Below are 18,655 nucleotides of genomic sequence, written 5' to 3'. Positions count from 1 at the left end.
ATGAGTCAACAGTGTGCCCTTGTTGCTAAGAAGGCTAACGGCATTTTGGGATTTATATGTAGGGGCACTGCCAGCAGATCGAGGGACGTGATCGTTCCCCTCTATTTGACACTAGTGAGGCCTCATCTGGAGGGAAGTCTGCTGCTTGCCAGGAGCTAAGATTCACGATGTGACGGAGAGACTGCCGAGACTCATCAAGCCCTCGGATCGCTACCCCTTCCTGCTTCTCCACGTGGGCACCAATGATACTGCCAAGAATGACCTTGAGCGGATCACTACAGACTACGTGGCTCTGGGAAGAAGGATAAAGGAGTTTGAGGTGCAAGTGGTGTTCTTGTCCATCCTCCCTGTGGAAGGAAAAGGCCTGGGTAGAAACTGTCGAGTCGTGGAAGTCAACGAATGGCTACGCAGGTGGTGTCGGAGAGAAGGCTTTGGATTCTTTGACCATGGGATGGTGTTCCAAGAACGAGGAGTGTTAGGCAGAGACGGGCTCCACCTAATGAAGAGAGGGAAGAGCATCTTCGCAAGCAGTCTGGCTAACCTAGTGAGGAGGGCTTTAAACTAGGTTCACCGGGGGAAGGAGACCAAAGCCCTGAGGTAAGTGGGGAAGTGGGATACCGGGAGGAAGCACGAGCAGGAGCGTGTGAGAGGGGAGGGCTCCTGCCTCATACTGAGAAAGAGGGGTGATCAGTGAGTTATCTCAAGTGCCTATACACAAATGCAAGAAGCCTGGGAAACAAGCAGGGAGAACTGGAAGTCCTGGCAAAGTCAAGGAATTATGATGTGATTGTAATAACAGAGACTTGGTGGGACAACTCACATGACTGGAGTACTGTCATGGATGGATATAAGCTGTTCAGGAAGGACAGGCAGGGCAGAAAAGGTGGGGGAGTTGCACTGTATGTAAGAGAGCAGTATGACTGCTCAGAGCTCAAGTATGAAACTGCAGAAAAACATGAGAGTCTCTGGATTAAGTTTAGAAGCGTGAGCAACAAGGGTGATGTTGTGGTGGGAGTCTGCTATAGACCACCGGACCAGGGGGATGAGGTGGACGAGGCTTTCTTCTGGCAACTCACAGAAGTTACTAGATCGCATGCCCTGGTTCTCATGGGAGACTTCAATCATCCTGATATCTGCTGGGAGAGCAATACAGTGGTGCACAGACAATCCAGGAAGTTTTTGGAAAATGTAGGGGACAATTTCCTGGTGCAAGTGCTGGAGGAACCAACTAGGGGCAGAGCTCTTCTTGACCTGCTGCTCACAAACCAGGAAGAATTAGTAGGGGAAGCAAAAGTGGATGGGAACCTGGGAGGCAGTGACCATGAGTGGGTCGAGTTCAGGATCCTGACACAAGGAAGAAAGGAAAGCAGCAGAATACAGACCCTGGACTTCAGAAAAGCAGACTTTGACTCCCTCAGGGAACTGATAGGCAGGATTCCTTGGGAGAATAACATGACAAAGGAAGGAGTCCAGGACAGCAGGCTGTATTTTAAAGAATCCTTACTGAGGTTACAGGGACAAACCATCCCGATGTGTAGAAAGAATAGTAAATATGGCAGGAGACCAGCTTGGCTTAACAGTGAAATCCTTGCTGATCTTAAGCACAAAAAAGAAGCTTACAAGAAGTGGAAGATTGGACAAATGACCAGGGAAGATTATAAAAGTATTGCTCGGGCATGTAGGAGTGAAATCAGGAAGGCGAAATCACACCTGGAATTGCAGCTAGCAAGAGATGTTAAGAGTAACAAGAAAGGTTTCTTCAGGTATGTTAGCAACAAGAAGAAAGTCAAGGAAAGTGTGGGCCCCTTACTGAATGAGGGAGGCAATCTCGTGTCAGAGGATGTGGAAAAAGTTAATGTACTCAATGCTTTTTTTGCCTCTGTCTTCACGAACAAGGTCAGCTCCCAGACTACTGCACTGGGCAGCACAGCATGGGGAGGAGGTGACCAGCCCTCTGTGGAGAAAGAAGTGCTTCGGGACTATTTAGAAAAGCTGGACGTGCACAAGTCCATGGGGCCAGATGCATTGCATCCGAGAGTGCTAAAGGAGTTGGCGGAAGTGATTGCAGAGCCATTGACCATTATCTTTGAAAACTCATGGCGATCGGGGGAAGTCCCAGATGACTGGAAAAAGGCTAATGTAGTGCCCATCTTTAAAAAAGAGAAGAAGGAGGATCCTGGGAACTACAGGCCAGTCAGCCTCACCTCAGTCCCTGGAAAAATCATGGAGCAGGTCCTCAAGGAATCAATTCTGAAGCACTTAGAGGAGAGGAAAGTGATCAGCAACAGTCAGCATGGATTCACCAAGCGCAAGTCACGCCTGACTAATCTAATTGCCTTCTATGATGAGATAACTGGTTCTGTGGATGAAGGGAAAGCAGTGGACATGTTGTTCCTTGACTTTAACAAAGCTTTTGACACTGTCTCCCACAGTATTCTTGCCAGCAAGTTAAAGAAGTATGGGCTGGATGAATGGACTATAAGATGGGTAGAAATTTGGCTAGATTGTCGGGCTCAATGGGTAGTGATCAATGGCTCCAAGTCTAGTTGGCAGCCGGTATCAAGTGGAGTGCCCCAAGGGTCGGTCCTGGGGCCGGTTTTGTTCAATATCTTCATAAATGATCTGGAGGTTGGTGTGGATTGCACCCTCAGCAAGTTTGCAGATGACACTAAACTGGGAGGAGAGGTAGATACGCTGGAGGGTAGGGATAGGATACAGAGGGCCCTAGAGAAATTGGAGGATTGGGCCAAAAGAAATCTGATGAGGTTCAACAAGGAGAAGTGCAGAGTCCTACAATTAGGACGGAAGAATCCCATGCACCGCTACAGACTAGGGACCGAATGGCTAGGCAGCAGTTCTGCGGAAAAGGACCTAGGGGTTACAGTGGATGAGAAGCTGGATATGAGTCAACAGTGTGCCCTTGTTGCCAAGAAGGCCAATGGCATTTTGGGATGTATAAGTAAGGGCATTGCCAGCAGATCGAGGGAAGTGATTGTTCCCCTCTATTTGACATTGGTGAGGCCTCATCTGGAGTACTATGTCCAGTTTTGGGCCCCACACTACAAGAAGGATGTGGCAAAATTGGAAAGAGTCCAGCGGAGGGCAACAAAAATGATTAGGGGACTGGAACACATGACTTATGAGGAGAGGCTGAGGGGACTGGGATTGTTTAGTCTATGGAAGAGAAGAATGAGGGGGGATTTGATAGCTGCTTTCAACTACCTGAAAGGGGGTTCCAAGGAGGATGGACCTAGACTGTTCTCAGTGGTAGCAGGTGACAGAACAAGGAGTAATGGTCTCAAGTTGCAGTGGGGGAGGTTTAGGTTGGGTATTAGGAAAAACTGTTTCAGTATGTGGGTGGTGAAACACTGGAATGCGTTTCCTAGGAAGGTGGTGGAATCTCCTTCCTTAGAAGTTTTTAAGGTCAGGCTTGACAAAGCCCTGGCTGGGATGATTTGATTGGGGATTGTTCCTGCTTTGAGCAGGGGGTTGGACTAGATGACCTCCTGAGGTCCCTTCCAACCCTGATATTCTATGATTCTATGATACTGTTCTCAGCTAAATGCCCTCCTACATAGACACAGAAGCAGGGTTAGATTAAGGCAGAGGCTTTAGGGGGCTGCAGCCCAGAGCCGCAGCTCAAGGGGGCCCCGCAAAAATAAACCACAGGCAGCGATCTCTGGGCCGTTAAAAGGGGTTGGCTGCTGGCATGTCTCTGTGGCTCCTGGTGGTGGGGGTAGAGGCAGCTCCGCATGCTGCCCCTGCCACCAGCACTGTCCCTGCAGCTGCCATTGGCCAGTTCCTGGCTAATGGGAGCTACAGTTGTGGTGCTTGCAGGCGTGGGCAGTGCACGGAGACATGCTGTCCCCTTCTCCCCAGAGGCCACAGAGCCGTGCTAGCAGCTAGCCGCTTCTGGGAGCGGTGTTGGGCCATGGCATGCAGGCAGTCTGCCAGAGCCCTGCTGCATCGCTGGCCAGGAGCCGCCTGTGGTAAGCACCTCCCCGCCGGAGCCTACACCTTGCACCGCCTCTTCCACCCAATCCCCTGCCCCAGAACAGAATCCCCCTCCTGCAGCCAAAGTCTCTGCAGACCCCGCACCACCTCCTGCACCCCAATCCCCTGTCTCAGCGCCCTCCTGCACCAAAATCCCTCCCAGAAAAAATACTTGTATACAGGGGCCCCCACAAAATCTAATAGCCCTGGGCCAACAGCAGAGTTAATCTGGCCCTGCACAGTAGGCATCTCTAAACAGGACTATCTACACTCTCAAAGGAGAGCATAGTCCCTGCTCCTGTCTAGCATCCCTGTAGTTGTTCAAAAGTGAATGCAGTAGAGTGGGCCAAAGACTTCTCCACAACAGTCAATGAAGTTGGGAAGGGCAGGAATTTGAGAACTCCCTAAACTGCCTGCATGAGTGTAAACATGCTACTGCAGCATGGATCCCTCAGGACAAATGGTGGATTTGCAACACCTCATTACTTTTAAAAATACATCCCTTTGTGTTTTATGCCTACATTTTTCAATATGGTACATGGTTGAAAGCTTAGTGTCAATTATGAAGCTCAGGAAACAAAACATACAGGAAAATTGGTGTTGTGAACATTCCATATAGGTTGTGTCAATATTCCAGAAGCCACTTAACAAAATAACACACTTCAGCTACACTAAAGAGTTTTATTCTTTTACACTCAAAATTATTTTTTCCTGGAATCACAGTCTGCAGTATAAAGAAACGATCAGAATGGTTTTAGCATACCCATTATTTATTTTTCAAAACCAGAAGAACTAATAATATATTTCACTATTCTAGGTCCTAGAGAACTCCAAGAAGGCAGGGTTTACTTGTTTTCTCTCCTTATCTTTGCAATTTGTAAGATGGCAGATCGGACAGAAATTACCTTAGCAATTAATATATGTTTCCTTTCTATCTATTCTTTTTCTCACTTTTCCTTTTCTCTCTCAATAGGAAGCTGAGTTTGCAGAAGTCAACACAAAATGGAGATAAATCATTTTATGCAATCCTCTCCCTAGGTGGGATACATTAATTAGGGATGTGTCTTGTGTCTTCCATATACAACTCTGGCTCTGATGACAGCCAGCCTGAATTAAGTTTGGAAAAGATGGTGATAACAACTAACAGTTTGCTCCAGGCTTACCACTGATGTCTTTCTTTATAGATATATTCCATATCGCAGTGGGTCCCAGTCACATAATATAGATCATAATTTCAAAGCCCCAGAAATTCAGGTAGGGGTAGGAAGGAGGAGGTCAAGATCTGAGGTTTTAGTGTGGGCAATTATAGAGAAAGGGGACAACAAGGAAATTCAGATCCAGCTTCATGTTTTAAACCTTACAGTTGTCTGTCCAGTGTCATTAACTGAGATACACTGAAGGGAACCGTGGCCAACTATCTGTGAGTTAGACCCTCAAACAGATGGTTGTGAGGCCACTCCTTCAGAACTATTTCTTGAAACTAAATAAACTTGCCATTTATCACAGAGTCTGTAACCTAGTACTTCAACGGAAGGTTGAGAAGAAATGGTGTGTGAGATATTTCAATAATACCTTGATACCACGGGTTCACTCAACTTGTATAACTTCAGATAGTGGAATAGCAGAGAGACAGTGCTTTTACCTCTATTTTATGACCTTCATCTAGCCATGGATTAAGTATCCTGGTTGCATTCTTAAAATTCTATCATCAGCATTTGATAGGAAGACAGGGATTGACAGACTGGATCAGAGCAGGAGGTCTATTCTGTGACCTGCACCAGATGATTAAGGTTTAAGAAAGAAACCCTGTAGGAAGCAGCTATGGAATAAACATGTCCATAACAACATTTTCTTTGCAATTTTATCATTTAGCAGTTGGCTTTTACCCTGAAGCAAAAAGGTTTATAACGTGTGTACACTTTTATCTTATCTAATGTAACAGAGGACATACTTATTGATCAGTGGTTCGAAAACTTTTTCATAGTGCAGATATTCTCCCATGGACACCTCTCCATCGAATAGCAATCAAATAACATCAATGCGACAATAACAGTAATTGCTTACATGGAAAACCAATTTTAGGGATGTAATTTAATATATATTTTAGCTGTCTTCAATGGAATTGAGCATCTGGAAACAAAGAGGAGGCTCAACACCATGTGGTCAGTCCAACAGCAACTGCTCCAGGAATCACTGTTTGAGAAATATTTTTATTCAGGTAAGGATATAATCCTTTCCTAGAAACCAACTAAGCTTTTTTCCTCAATTGTATTTTTTGGCAGTGAGTTCTGGGCTGTGGTAGTGGTATGTTGCATACCTCACATGAACTCAGTTTAGCCATAGTATCTATGCAGTTTGTAGACAGACTGACCAGCTCCCAATCCAAACTGCCCATTCCTCATTCTTGTGGAGAGAACTGCAACACAAAAGTGCTCTACAAAAGGCAGGGTTGTGGAGTCCCCTGTACAGGATCTCTGCTGCTTGTCTCCTCATGCGGGAGAAGCAGCAGTTCAACATTTTGGGCCTGTTGTTCCTGCACAGGCTACGTGGCAGCAGAGAGGTCTGATTCACCATATTCTGAGTTTGTGCATAGGGAATTTTCAATTTTCCAATCCTGAGGTTACTTAGTTGCAGCAAGATCCAATGTCAGGGTGCAGTTTCTATTGTTTGAGTAGTCCTAGTAGTAGTACAACAGCTTAGTCACATAAGTAAAGAAAATAAACCTCTGGGTAAAACGTTGTTTTTAGTCTCTGTTATGCAGGTGTACATTTAAAGAAATGAATGTACATGGCTGTTCCCACTATGGTGGGGCATTGCAAACGCTTTAATTAGCTTTGTTTGTATCTTTCTTTGATTAATTGGGATGATAATACTTGCCTGCCTATATCACAGGAGAACTGAGAAAATTAATTAGTTAATGTCTGTACAGCGCTTTGATCACAAAATGTCCCACAAAAATGTCAAATAGTTTTAGAGAGCCTATTGTGACAGGATCAGGCCAGATGGCTACAGGAGAGTAATAGAAGGCAGATATATTAGCCCCAGGTTAAGTAGGTCCCTTTTCCCTGGGAAAGGTAACAGGGAAGGTTTTTTGAAACAGAAAAGAATTTTATTGTGACAGTTACAAGAATTACCAAAGAAACAAATCAAAGTATGCAACAAAACAACGCAAACAGAAGGTATAACACAGCAGCTTTCAGGAGGGTGAAGTGTTCAGGCTAGCCTGGGCCCAGAGCGGGGGGGCTTCCTCGACACTCGTGGTCTTCCACCCTCCTGAGTTACCTGGTGGCCTAGAGCGGGGGGGCTTCCTCGACACTCGTGGTCTTCCACCCCCTCGAGTTACCTAGTGCCACGCCCAGTGTCACCGATTATCCCTCTCCTGAGAGTGCCCGGCAAGATGGGCATGGCTGCGGGGTGGGCGGTTTGGGGGTGGGAGGGTAGACACCCACCTATTATAGGACTCCTCCTAGATGACAGTAACGATGGTATCCACAGTGGCAACGGCTGGGGCTGGTGTCTCTCGCTCTTCCCTCAATCAAAGGGTCAGATGGAGGGAACCGGACGGGGTCACTGAGCAGAGAACCCGGACAGTGCCCACCGCTCTTCGAAGGTGTCAAGGGAGTCGGTGGTCGCCGCCCAGAGGAACTCCGCCCGGATACGTGAATGTACTGAGGATAGGAAAAAGGCTCTACAATCGCAGGACGTTTCATGGGCCAACCTCCTCTCTCTGGTTTTATAAATGGCTGTTTTTGCCAAAGCTAGGAGGAGGTTAACCAGGAGATCCCGCGACTTTGTGGGGCCGTGGATGGGGAGTGTATAGATAAAGAGGTGGGGAGAAAAATGAAGCCAAAAGCGCAACAGAATATTTGTGAGGAGCCGAAAAAGGGGCTGTAATCTGGTACACTCTAAATAGACGTGTGCCAGGGTTTCCCTCACATTACAAAAAGGGCAAGTATCCGGGATGGAAGTAAACCGTGTCAAAAACACGCCCGTGCTCACAGCTCCGTGAAGGAGCCGCCAACTGATGTCTCCGACGGGCCTCGGGACCAAGGTGGAATACAAGCTGGCCCATCGAGGTTGCTCACCCGCCAAAGGTGGCAGGAGGTCCCGCCACTTTGTGTCGGGGCGGGACACCAGGGTGTGGGTGTGAAGGGTGTGAAGCGTGAGTGTATACAAATATTTCCGTGATGCAAGTTGAAAACTGACCGGTTGCAGTTCATGCAGCCGGCTCGCAGTGAAAGGGTGAGGGGTTTGTCGGGATCGGCAGGGTAGGGGCCCAATGGAAAGGTCCGGCGGGCCCGGGGTAGAGGATGGGCGTGGTGCGCCCTCGCGCAAAGCTCGGTTGACATAAGCCCGAGCTGCAGGGGTCAAGGTGGCCTTCACCTCCTGAAGTACGCGCCGGGGAGTACGGGGGCTGGAGAGCCCCATGCGCCGAGCGAGCGTCAGGGGATCCAGCCAGTCTCTCCGGTCTTAGTCCAGGAGGTCTCCGACCTTCGTGACTTCCGCCAAGACCAACCTCTGGCGCACCGAGCGGGACTCCACCACCTGCACACGGAGTTGGGGGTTGTGTAGCAGGGGCTCCGTGAGGAGATCTGCTTCCGCGGTGGCCGCCACGGACCTGGTCGTTAGAAACAGTTTCCAGGTCCGGAGGAGGTCCTGGTAGAAGACCGGCAGCCCGGAGAGGTCTCGCGGAAAACCTCTCGAACAAAGGTAAAAGAGCTGCCGGTCGTATCGGAGCCCCTGGAAGCGGCGCAGGAAGGCGTGCGCCAGTATGCTCCACGTCGAACTACCTGCACTGTAAAGGAGCCTCTGCAGGGCCTGGAGGCGGAAAACGCAGACCTGAGTGTACAGACACTTCAGGCCCTGTCCTCCTTCCTTCAGGGGTAAATGAAGAACTCCAACAGGGGCCCAGTGCATTCCCGACCAAAAGAACTCTAGAATCAATCTCCGGAGGTGGGTCAGGAAACCCGGGGCCGGGGCCAGGGTGTTGAGCCGGTACCAGAGCGTGGACAGGACTAGTTGGTTAAGCACCAGTGCTCTCCCTCGGAGGGAGAGACATCGGAGTAGCCCTGTCCATTTCCGGATCCGCTCTATCACCCCGCCCTCCACATTTTGCCAGTTCTCCGGCGGGGAAGGGTGCGTGGCGGAAAGGTAAACGCCGAGATAGAGCAGAGGACCCGCGCTCCACCGGATGGTCTGAAGTGCGGGTGGGAGGGAGCTTACCCGCCGCCAGTCCCCCACCGCCAAGCCAGAGCTCTTGACCCAGTTGACTCGGGCGGAGGAGGCTGCCGAATAGATGGCTTGGCATGCCTCCACTCGCGCCAGGTCGCCCGGGTCCTGGACCACGAGAAGTACGTCATCGGCGTACGCCGACAGGACCAGCCGCAGCTCCGGCTCCCGCAGCACCAACCCTGTCAACCTCCTGCGGAGGAGACAGAGGAAAGGCTCGATCGCAAGAGCGTACAGCTGGCCCGAGAGGGGGCACCCTTGTCGCACTCCTCGCCCGAAGCTGACCGGTTCGGTCAGGGTCCAGTTGAGCCTAACCAAACACTCCGCAGAGGCATACAGCACCCGGAGAAAACTCACAAACTGAGGTCCGAATCCAAACGCCTGCAGAGTGCTCAGGAGGTACCCATGGTCTACTCTGTCGAACGCCTTCTCCTGATCAAGGGACAGGAGGGCGAACGACAGACCATCTCTCCGCCCGAGTTCCAAAAGGTCTCGGACTAGAAATAGGTTGTCAAAAATGCTGCGACCTGGGACAGTATAGGTCTGGTCTGGGTGGATCACATCCGCCATCACGGACCCTAGCCGCAGCGAAATTGCTTTCGCTACGATTTTGTAATCCGTGCTAAGGAGTGAGACGGGACGCCAGTTTCGTAAATCGCGGAGGTCCCCCTTCTTCGGCAGCAAGGCGAGCACCGCTCGCCTGCACGACAGAGGGAGGATCCCGCCCTGCAAGGACTCAGCCCAGACAGTAACTAGGTCTGGGCCGAGGATGTCCCAGAACGCGCGGTAAAACTCCACGGTTAGCCCGTCCATGCCCGGAGATTTATTGGTGGGCATGCGGCGGAGGGCTTCCGAGAACTCGGCCAGGGTGAGAGGCAGCTCTAGCTGCTCTCGGTCGCCCACGCTGACCGTGGGGAGGTCCTCCCAGAGCACCCCGCAGGCGCCAGGATCGGTCGGATCCGGGGAGAAAAGGCTTGTGTAGAAGTCGCGGGCTCTCCCACACATCTCCTCCGGATCCGTGAGGGGGGTGCCGTCTTCTGCTAGAAGGCAGGTGACGTGCTTCTTGGCCCCCCTCGTTTTTTCCAGGGCATAGAAGAAGCGGGAGCCGCGGTCCATCTCCCGAAGGAGGCGGATGCGGGACCGGACGAAGGCACCTCGGGCCCGGTGGTCCTCGAGGGCCCGAAGCTCCTCCCGCTTCTCCCGGCACGCTCCGCAGAGGGACGGGTCCTCGGGGTCGGCGGCCAGGCGCCTCTCCAGCTCCAAGACCTCCCGTTCCAACTGCTCTATCGCCACATTTCTCCGTCGGCTGGTGCCCCGAGTGTAGTCACGGCAAAAGAGCTTGGCGCGGACCTTCCCTAAATCCCACCATCGCCGCACCGAGGGAAAGGCACGCCATTGCTCTCGCCAGGCGAGCCAAAACTCCCGGAAGGACGTCACGAAGCTCTCGTCCTCCAACAGGCTATTATTAAAGTGCCAATAGGCCGGCCCCGGTCTCTCTGCACGGAGGGAGACCGTTATAGTAACTAAATGATGGTCGGAAAAAGGGGCCGGCCGAATGGTAGAGGAGTGGGCCTGTGAAAGATGGAAACGGGATAAATAAATACGGTCCAACCGAGAGTGGTGTGACCGATTGGCCTCCACCCGGACAAAAGTGAACGTGGAGGTGTCATCTGGGTGATGGTCACGCCAGACGTCCACTAGGGAGTGATATTCAACTATTCCCCGAAGAATATTCGCGGCAGCCGGGCTCAGCTCGGCGCCTGAGCGGTCCTGTTCCTCGAGGGTGGTGTTAAAGTCTCCTCCCAGGACCAGGCACTCGTGCGAATCTAGGGTGCCGAGAAAGTCGGACACCCGCTGGTAAAATTGTGGCCGCTTTGGGCTCATTTGTGGGGCATAAATATTAACAAGATTTACCACGAGCCCCTCCATACGGACTCGAAGGTGCAGCAGGTGGTCTGGCACGACCTCAGTGACCCCTAGCACCTCGGGCCGTAGGGTGGGGGAGAACAGGGTCGCCACTCCAGCTTGCCAAGTCGTGAAGTGGCTAAAGTAGACCCCGTCCCCCCACTCCAGCCGCCACCTGTCCTCAAAGGTCGGGTCCGTATGGGTCTCCTGCAGGAAAACTACAGAGTACCCTCCTTCCCGAAGGTAACAGAGCACCTGGGACCTGCAGAGAGCCATCCTACAGCCCCTGGTATTCAAGGTTGCAATAAGAGTAGGCATCATGCGGAGGGCTGGTGGGGTGGAGGTTTCCCGGTGGCGGGGGTGTTTCTGGCCCCCGGCGGGTTGCGCACCAACCCGTGACCCATCTCATAGATGAGTAGATCGTTTTGGAAGTTGCGGGCCTGCTCGTAGGCCGCAGCACCGCGCCTGCCTTGCCCTTTGCCCTCCTTTATAAGGGCCCTTGTGGTCCGAAGAAGTTGCTCAAAGTCCCCCCAGAGCTGAAGAGCTAGCTGTACCTTATTGCGGGCACCACGGGTGTGTTCTAAGAACTTACGTAGTGCATGCCGCAGCTCATGGGGGGATGGGATTACGGTTCCCGGGGTATTCCCCGGTGGGACTCTTAATACAGCCTCGAGGTCCGCTAAGGCGGGTAGGCAGGGTGCGGACCACCGACGGGGGGTCTGACAGGCTGGGGTTATGAAATCCATTTCATGCCTTGAGGTGGAAGGCAATGGCGGGGAAAAAATTGCAACTCCTAATGGGTCGCGACTAGAAAGTGCAAAAACTGCTCCTTGGGGGGAATCTGCAGAAGGCGGAAAAGAAACGACCCCAGGGGCAGCAGGAGCATCGCAGGAGGGGATAAACTGGGTGGGGCTAGGGGAGGGGGCAGGGGCAAAGGTAAGGCTCTGAGATTCAGGAGGCAAGCAACTGAAGAAAGGTGCCTCCTGAGCAGAGTCGAGGGTTAAGGGGTAAGGGAGGGGGCTCCCAGTAATGCTAGGCGCTGGCCCCGCGTTGGTCTTGGCGGCCGTGGCATCTGGTGGTGGACCACCTTCTGCAGGGTGCTCGCCCGGGAAGGCAATCAGGGGGAGGGAGTATGGGGAAAAAGGGGCTGGGGTGAGGTTGCCCAGTCTGAGGCCAGCCGGGAGTAGATCATCCTCTCCCTGGGTGACCGGGGTCAAATCTAGGGCCTCAATCTCCGCGTACACGGAGGAGAGGCCAGCGCCTGCTACCCCGGGGGCCTCTCCTCTAGGGCCCGCCTCAGCGGTCGCCTCGGGGTTCGCGGGGGGTTCGGATGGTATCCGAGCAGAAAGGGTGTCCTCAGGGGTCTCGGAGGGGAGGGTCTCCCGTGGAGGGGGAGTTCTGCCCTCCAAAGCCAGTCTGTCTTCTCCTCCCGACACCAGCGGATGGACCTCACTCGTGGTCGTAGCGGAGGGCTCGATGTCAGTGCGTCCCTTCCTGGTCTTCCGGGGGGCTTCCGCGTCGGATGGATGCAGCGGAGCTCGAGCCTTCCGCTTGCTCCGTTTCCCCTGGACTAAGTTCCAGTCCTCCATAGCGTCGTCCGGGGGCTGGTTAGCAGGGGTCGTATCAGGGGGCGGAGGTGATGGTTCAGGGGTTCGGGGGGGCAGCGGTGAGGCAGCATGAGGAGGGGGGGGTTCTCCTTGGGGTGGGCCCTCTCCTATGCTCGATAATATCTTTGTCGCGCCCTCCTCCATAGGCTCTACTGAGGTGGTAGTAGCAAGGGTGGGACTCCCTTGCTCGCCCGGGCGTAGTAGGGAAGGAGTCTCCTGGGCCCGGGCGGGAGCAGCAGTGGATTGAGTAGGAGGAGGGTTGGTTTCAGGTGCTGGGCAGCCAGGGGCGTCGGCAACAACGGGGACGATATCCTGCCGGGTCTCGGGGGTCTCAGGTGCCCCTCCCCTCCGGGCCAAAGGGCAGTCTCTGCGGACATGCCTGGCCGAGCGGCAGAGGTAGCACCGGGCCTCTCCGGTGGAGTAGAAGACCCGATAGCAGGCTCCCTGGTAGGGGACTAAGAAGGACCCCTCGAGCGCCTCCCCATCACGCACCCCCGCCGGCGGTAAAATCTGCACTTGCCGGCGGAAAGAAAGGACGTGACGGAGGGTGGGGTCCCTGCAGCCCAACGGGAGAGGGCTGATGACAGAGGTAAGCTTCCCCAGGGCGGAGAGAGCGGGTAACAGGGCAGCATTGGGTAAAAAGGGGGGAACGGAGGTAAGGACAAGGCGAACACCCAGGTCTTCTAGCGGCTCTAGGGGGACAAACAACCCCCCTACCACCAGGCCCCTCTCCACCGCCTCTTGGGCGGCAGCCTCCGTAGCTAAGAAAAAAACGACCTTCCCATACATCTTGGAGGCCGCCACAATAGCCGTGGGTCCTACCACCTTCGCTAACGCCTGCACGTATGTCTCCACGTGGGGCGAGGCGGGCACCAGGAGGCAACGGACACCGTGCTTCCTGGTCAGGGCGGAAAAAGGGCCCCGACTGCTGGTGATTGTAGCGGAGGCAGTGGGTGGGCGAGATGACGAGGCGGCAGGCAGGGGGGAGCCTGCCACCGCCCGCGCATACGTCCTGGGGGCCGGGGGGGGGACATATGTAGCGCTGGTGGAGGGAATTGCAGGGAGGGGCGCCGCGGTCGATGACGAGGCCACGGCTGTGGGGGCCGCCCCTGCCATGGAGGGCCCAGATGTTTTGGCGGGGCCCTTTCTTTTCTGCCCGTCCTGGCTTTTGCGGCCAGCTGGCAGAGAGTTCCTAGAACCTGAGGTGAGAGGGGGCATAGCAGCAGCAGTAATCACTCCGGTGCCTCCTGCTGCCGGTGCCCCAGCAGGGGCGGTGGCAGGTATTTTGGCAATCGTGGTGGGGGGGGCAAGATTGGGGGTTGGGCGGGGGGGGTGGGGGAGAAACAGCTAAATTTTTTAAAGGGGCCTCGCCTTCCTCATTCCCCGCCATTATAAGCAGGGAGGGACGGAGAGACACCGGAAGGAAAGGGGGAGGGGGGAAACAAAATAACCACTCCTCCCTACTAAGCTACAGGAGGGGAGAAAAATACCAAATGGGGTAAACAAAGGGGGGGGGAATCCAATAATAGGGGCAAGCTATAAGCTAAGCAATCCGGGGGGGGGGGGTGTAAACCCACGCACATTTGTCCAAAGAGTCTCGTTTGGTCAGCTGTTATGTCCGGTCCGAAAGGCAAAGTTCAAAGCAAACAGCTGGATCCGAAGGCGGATGGCAAATTGCCAGCAGGGACGAAGCGGCGGGGGGGTCGTGACAGTTGTAGTAATGGTGGGGGGGGTGGAGCGGGCACCGATGGATCAGGGGGGCAGCTTATTGCCACACCCCCTGTGCCGCCACAAATGCAATTAAAACACAGTCAAACTCCCCCCCACGAGAGTAGAATTCGAAAAAAAAAACAACCTCAGTCTTACGACCCCTTCACGATGATTCGTAGCTGTTTAAATTATGTCTCCTGTCTTCTGAAATCCTTCTTCTCCGGCCGTGTTGGCTGTGTTCCAAGGCTTCCGGCATGCTAAGAATGTTGTAAAGATAGTCCGAGCTGCCAGCAAAGCGGCTGGGTCTGGGGGCTTTCACTCCCCCTCCAAACAGCAAAATCGGCAATCTTCCCCCCCCTCCTCCGGGGGTTCAGCTGAGACAAATAGCTGCGCCCAAAAGCAGGCGAGGGGGGTTAGTGTTGACTGCAAGATGGCGACTGTCAGCAATCCAAGGAAAAAGCAAGAAAACGGCGGAGAATCAAACTAAATCAGCAAAGCGTCCAGCCCGGTCCGGGGGGGGACTAAGGCAGGGTCCAAAAGTAAGAAAAATCCAGGCCAGGGGGCTTTAGGAAAGAAAAGAAAGCAGATAGCTGGGGAGCAAGCTAGGGACGGTCCGTCCTCCAACAGGGAAGGTTTTTTGTTTTTTTGTTTTTTTTTTTTGAAACAGAAAAGAAGTTTATTTGTAACAGTTACAGAAATTACAAAAAGATAAAGAAAAACTTGGCAACAAAACAACGCAATCAAAAGGTATAACACAACAGCTTTCAGGAGGGAGAGGTGTTCAGGCTAGCCCAGGCCCAGAGCGGGGGGGCTTCCTCGACACTCGTGGTCTTCCACCCTCCTGAGTTACCTGGTGGCCTAGAGCGGGGGGGCTTCCTCGACACTCGTGGTCTTCCACCCCCTCGAGTTACCTAGTGCCGCGCCCAGGGTCACCGACCCTCCCTCTCCTGAGAGTGCCCGACAAGATGGGCACGGCTGCGGGGTGGGTGGTTGGGAGGGAGGGGGGCACATCCATGTATTATAAGACCCCTCCTAAATAACAATAATGATGGTATTCACAGCAGCTAACGGCTGTGGCTGGCGACTCTCGCTCTGTCCCTCAATCAGAGGGTCAGACAGAGGGAACCGGACGGGGTCACCGAGCAGAGAACCCCGGACAGCGCCCACCGTTCCTCGAAGGTGTCAAGGGAGTCGGTGGACGCCGCCCAGAGGAACTCCGCCCGGATGCGTGAATGTACTGAGGATCGGAAAACGGCCCTACAATCGCAGGACGCCTCATGAGCCAACCTCCGCTCTCTGGTCTTATAAATGGCTGTCTTAGCCAAGGCTAGGAGGAGGCTAACCAGGAGATCCCGCGACTTGGTGGGGCCACGGATGGGGAGTGTATAGATAAAGAGGTGAGGGGAGAAATGAAGCCAAAAGCGCAAAAGAATATTTGTGAGGAGCCGAAAAAGAGGCTGCAATCTGGCACACTCTAAATAGACGTGCGCCAGGGTTTCCCTCACATTACAGAAGGGGCAAGTCTCTGGAACGGAGGTGAAACGTGTCAAAAACACGCCCGTGCTCACGGCCCCGTGAAGGAGCCGCCAACTGATGTCCCCGACGGGCCTCGGGACCAAGGTGGAGTACAGGCTGGCCCACCGAGGTTGCTCCCCCTCCAAGGGTGGTAGGAGGTCTCGCCACTTTGTGTCGGGGCGGGACACCAGGGTGCGGGCGTGAAGGGTATGGAGCGTGAGTGTATATAAATATTGCCGTGATGCAACTTGAAAACCGACCGGTTGCAATTCATGCAGCCGGCTTGCAGTGAAAGGATGAGGGGTGTGTTGGGATCGGCAGGGTAGGGGCCCGATGGAAAGGTCCGGTGGGCCTGGGGTAAAGGATGGGCGGGGTGCGCCCTCGCGCAAGGCTCGGCTGACATAAGCCCGAGCAGCGGGGGTCAAAGCGGCCTCCACCTCCTGAAGCACGCGCCGGGGGGTGCGAAGGCTGGAGAGCCCCATGCGTCGAGCGAGCGTCAGGGGATCCAGCCAGTCCCCCCGGTCGTAGTCCAGGAGGTCCCCGACCCTCGTAACTCCCGCCAGGACCAACCTCTGGCGCACCGTGCGGGACTCCGCCGCCTGCACACGAAGTTGGGGGTTGTGTAGCAGGGGCTCCGCGAGGAGATCTGCCCCCACGATGGCCGCCACAGACCTGGTGGTTGAAAACAGTTTCCAGGTCCGGAGGAGGTCCTGGTAGAAATCCGGCAGCCCGGAGAGGTCTCGCGGAAAACCTCTCGGACAAAGATAAAAGAGCTGCCGGTCATATCGGAGCCCATGGAAGCGGCGTAGGAAGGCGTGCGCCAATATGCTCCACGTCGAACTACCTGCACCATAAAGGAGCCTCTGCAGGGCCTGGAGGCGGAAAACGCGGACCTGAGTGTACAGACACTTCAGGCCCTGCCCTCCTTCCTTCAGGGGCAAATGAAGAACTCCAACAGGGGCCCAGTGCAATCCTGACCAAAAGAACTCCAGAATCAATCTCCGGAGGTGGGACAGGAAACCCGGGGCCGGGGCTAGGGTGTTGAGCCGGTACCAGAGCGTGGACAGGACTAGTTGGTTAAGCACCAGTGCTCTCCCCCGAAGGGAGAGACATCGGAGTAGCCTCGTCCATTTCCTGATCCGCTCAATCACGCCGCCTTCCAAATTTTGCCAGTTCTCCGGCGGAGAAGGGTGCGTGGCAGAAAGGTAAACGCCGAGATAGAGCAGAGGGCCGGCACTCCACCGGATGGTCTGAAGCGCGGGTGGGAGGGAGCTTACCTGCCGCCAGCCCCCCACCGCCAAGCCAGAGCTCTTGACCCAGTTGACTCGGGCGGAGGAGGCTGCTGAATAAATGGCTTGGCATGCCTCCACTCGCGCCAAGTCGCCCGGGTCCTGGACCACGAGGAGGACGTCATCGGCGTACGCCGACAGGACCAGCCGCAGCTCCGGCTCCCGCAGCACCAACCCCGTCAACCTCCTGCGGAGGAGACAGAGGAAAGGCTCGATCGCCAGAGCGTACAGCTGGCCTGAGAGGGGGCACCCCTGCCGCACCCCTCGCCCGAAGCTGACCGGTTCGGTCAGGGTCCAGTTGAGCCTAACCAAACACTCCGCGGAGGCGTACAGCACCCGGAGAAAACTCACAAACTGAGGTCCGAATCCAAACGCCCGCAGGGTGCTCAGGAGGTACCCATGATCCACTCTATCGAACGCCTTCTCCTGATCGAGAGACAGGAGGGCGAACGACAGACCGTCTCTCCGCCCGAGTTCCAAAAGGTCTCGGACTAGAAAGAGGTTGTCAAAAATGCTGCGACCCGGGACAGTATAGGTCTGGTCTGGGTGGATCACGTCCGCCATCACGGACCCTAGCCGCAGCGAAATTGCTTTCGCTACGATTTTGTAATCCGTGCTAAGGAGTGAGAGGGGACGCCAGTTTCGTAAGTCGCGGAGGTCCCCCTTCTTCGGCAGCAAGGCAAGCACCGCTCGCCTGCACGACAGAGGGAGGACCCCGCCCTGCAAAGACTCAGCCCAGACAGTGACTAGGTCTGGGCCGAGGATGTCCCAGAACGCGCGGTAAAACTCCACGGTCAGCCCGTCCATGCCCGGAGATTTATTGGTGGGCATGCGGCGGAGGGCTTCCGAGAACTCGGCCAGGGTGAGAGGCAGCTCTAGCCGGTCTCGGTCGCCCACGCTGACCGCGGGGAGTTCCTCCCAGAGCACCCCGCGAGCGCCAGGGTCGGTCGGATCCGGGGAGAAAAGGCTTGCGTAGAAGTCACGGGCCCTCCCACACATCTCCTCCGGATCCGTGAGGGGGGTGCCGTCTTCCGCTAGAAGGCAGGTGACGTGTTTTTTGGCCCCCCTCGTTTTCTCCAGGGCATAGAAGAAGCGGGAGCCGCGATCCATCTCCCGAAGGAGGCGGATGCGGGACCGGACAAAGGCACCTCGGGCCCGGTGGTCCTCGAGGGCTCGAAGTTCCTCCCGCTTCTCCCGGCACGCTCCGCAGAGGGACGGGTCCCCGGGGCTGGCGGCCAGGCGCCTCTCCAGCTCTAAGACCTCCCGTTCCAACTGCTCTATTGTTGCATTTCTCCGTCGGCTGGCGCCCCGAGTGTAGTTGCGGCAGAAGAGCTTGGCGCGCACCTTCCCTAGATCCCACCAGCGCCGCACCGAGGGAAAGGCACGCCATTGCTCCCGCCAGGCCAG

This window comes from Natator depressus, chromosome 23 (genome assembly GCF_965152275.1).
Source record: "Natator depressus isolate rNatDep1 chromosome 23, rNatDep2.hap1, whole genome shotgun sequence".
Lineage (NCBI taxonomy): Eukaryota > Metazoa > Chordata > Testudines > Cheloniidae > Natator > Natator depressus.
The sequence above is the reverse complement of the archived record's forward strand: the minus strand, read 5'-3'. Positions refer to the sequence as shown.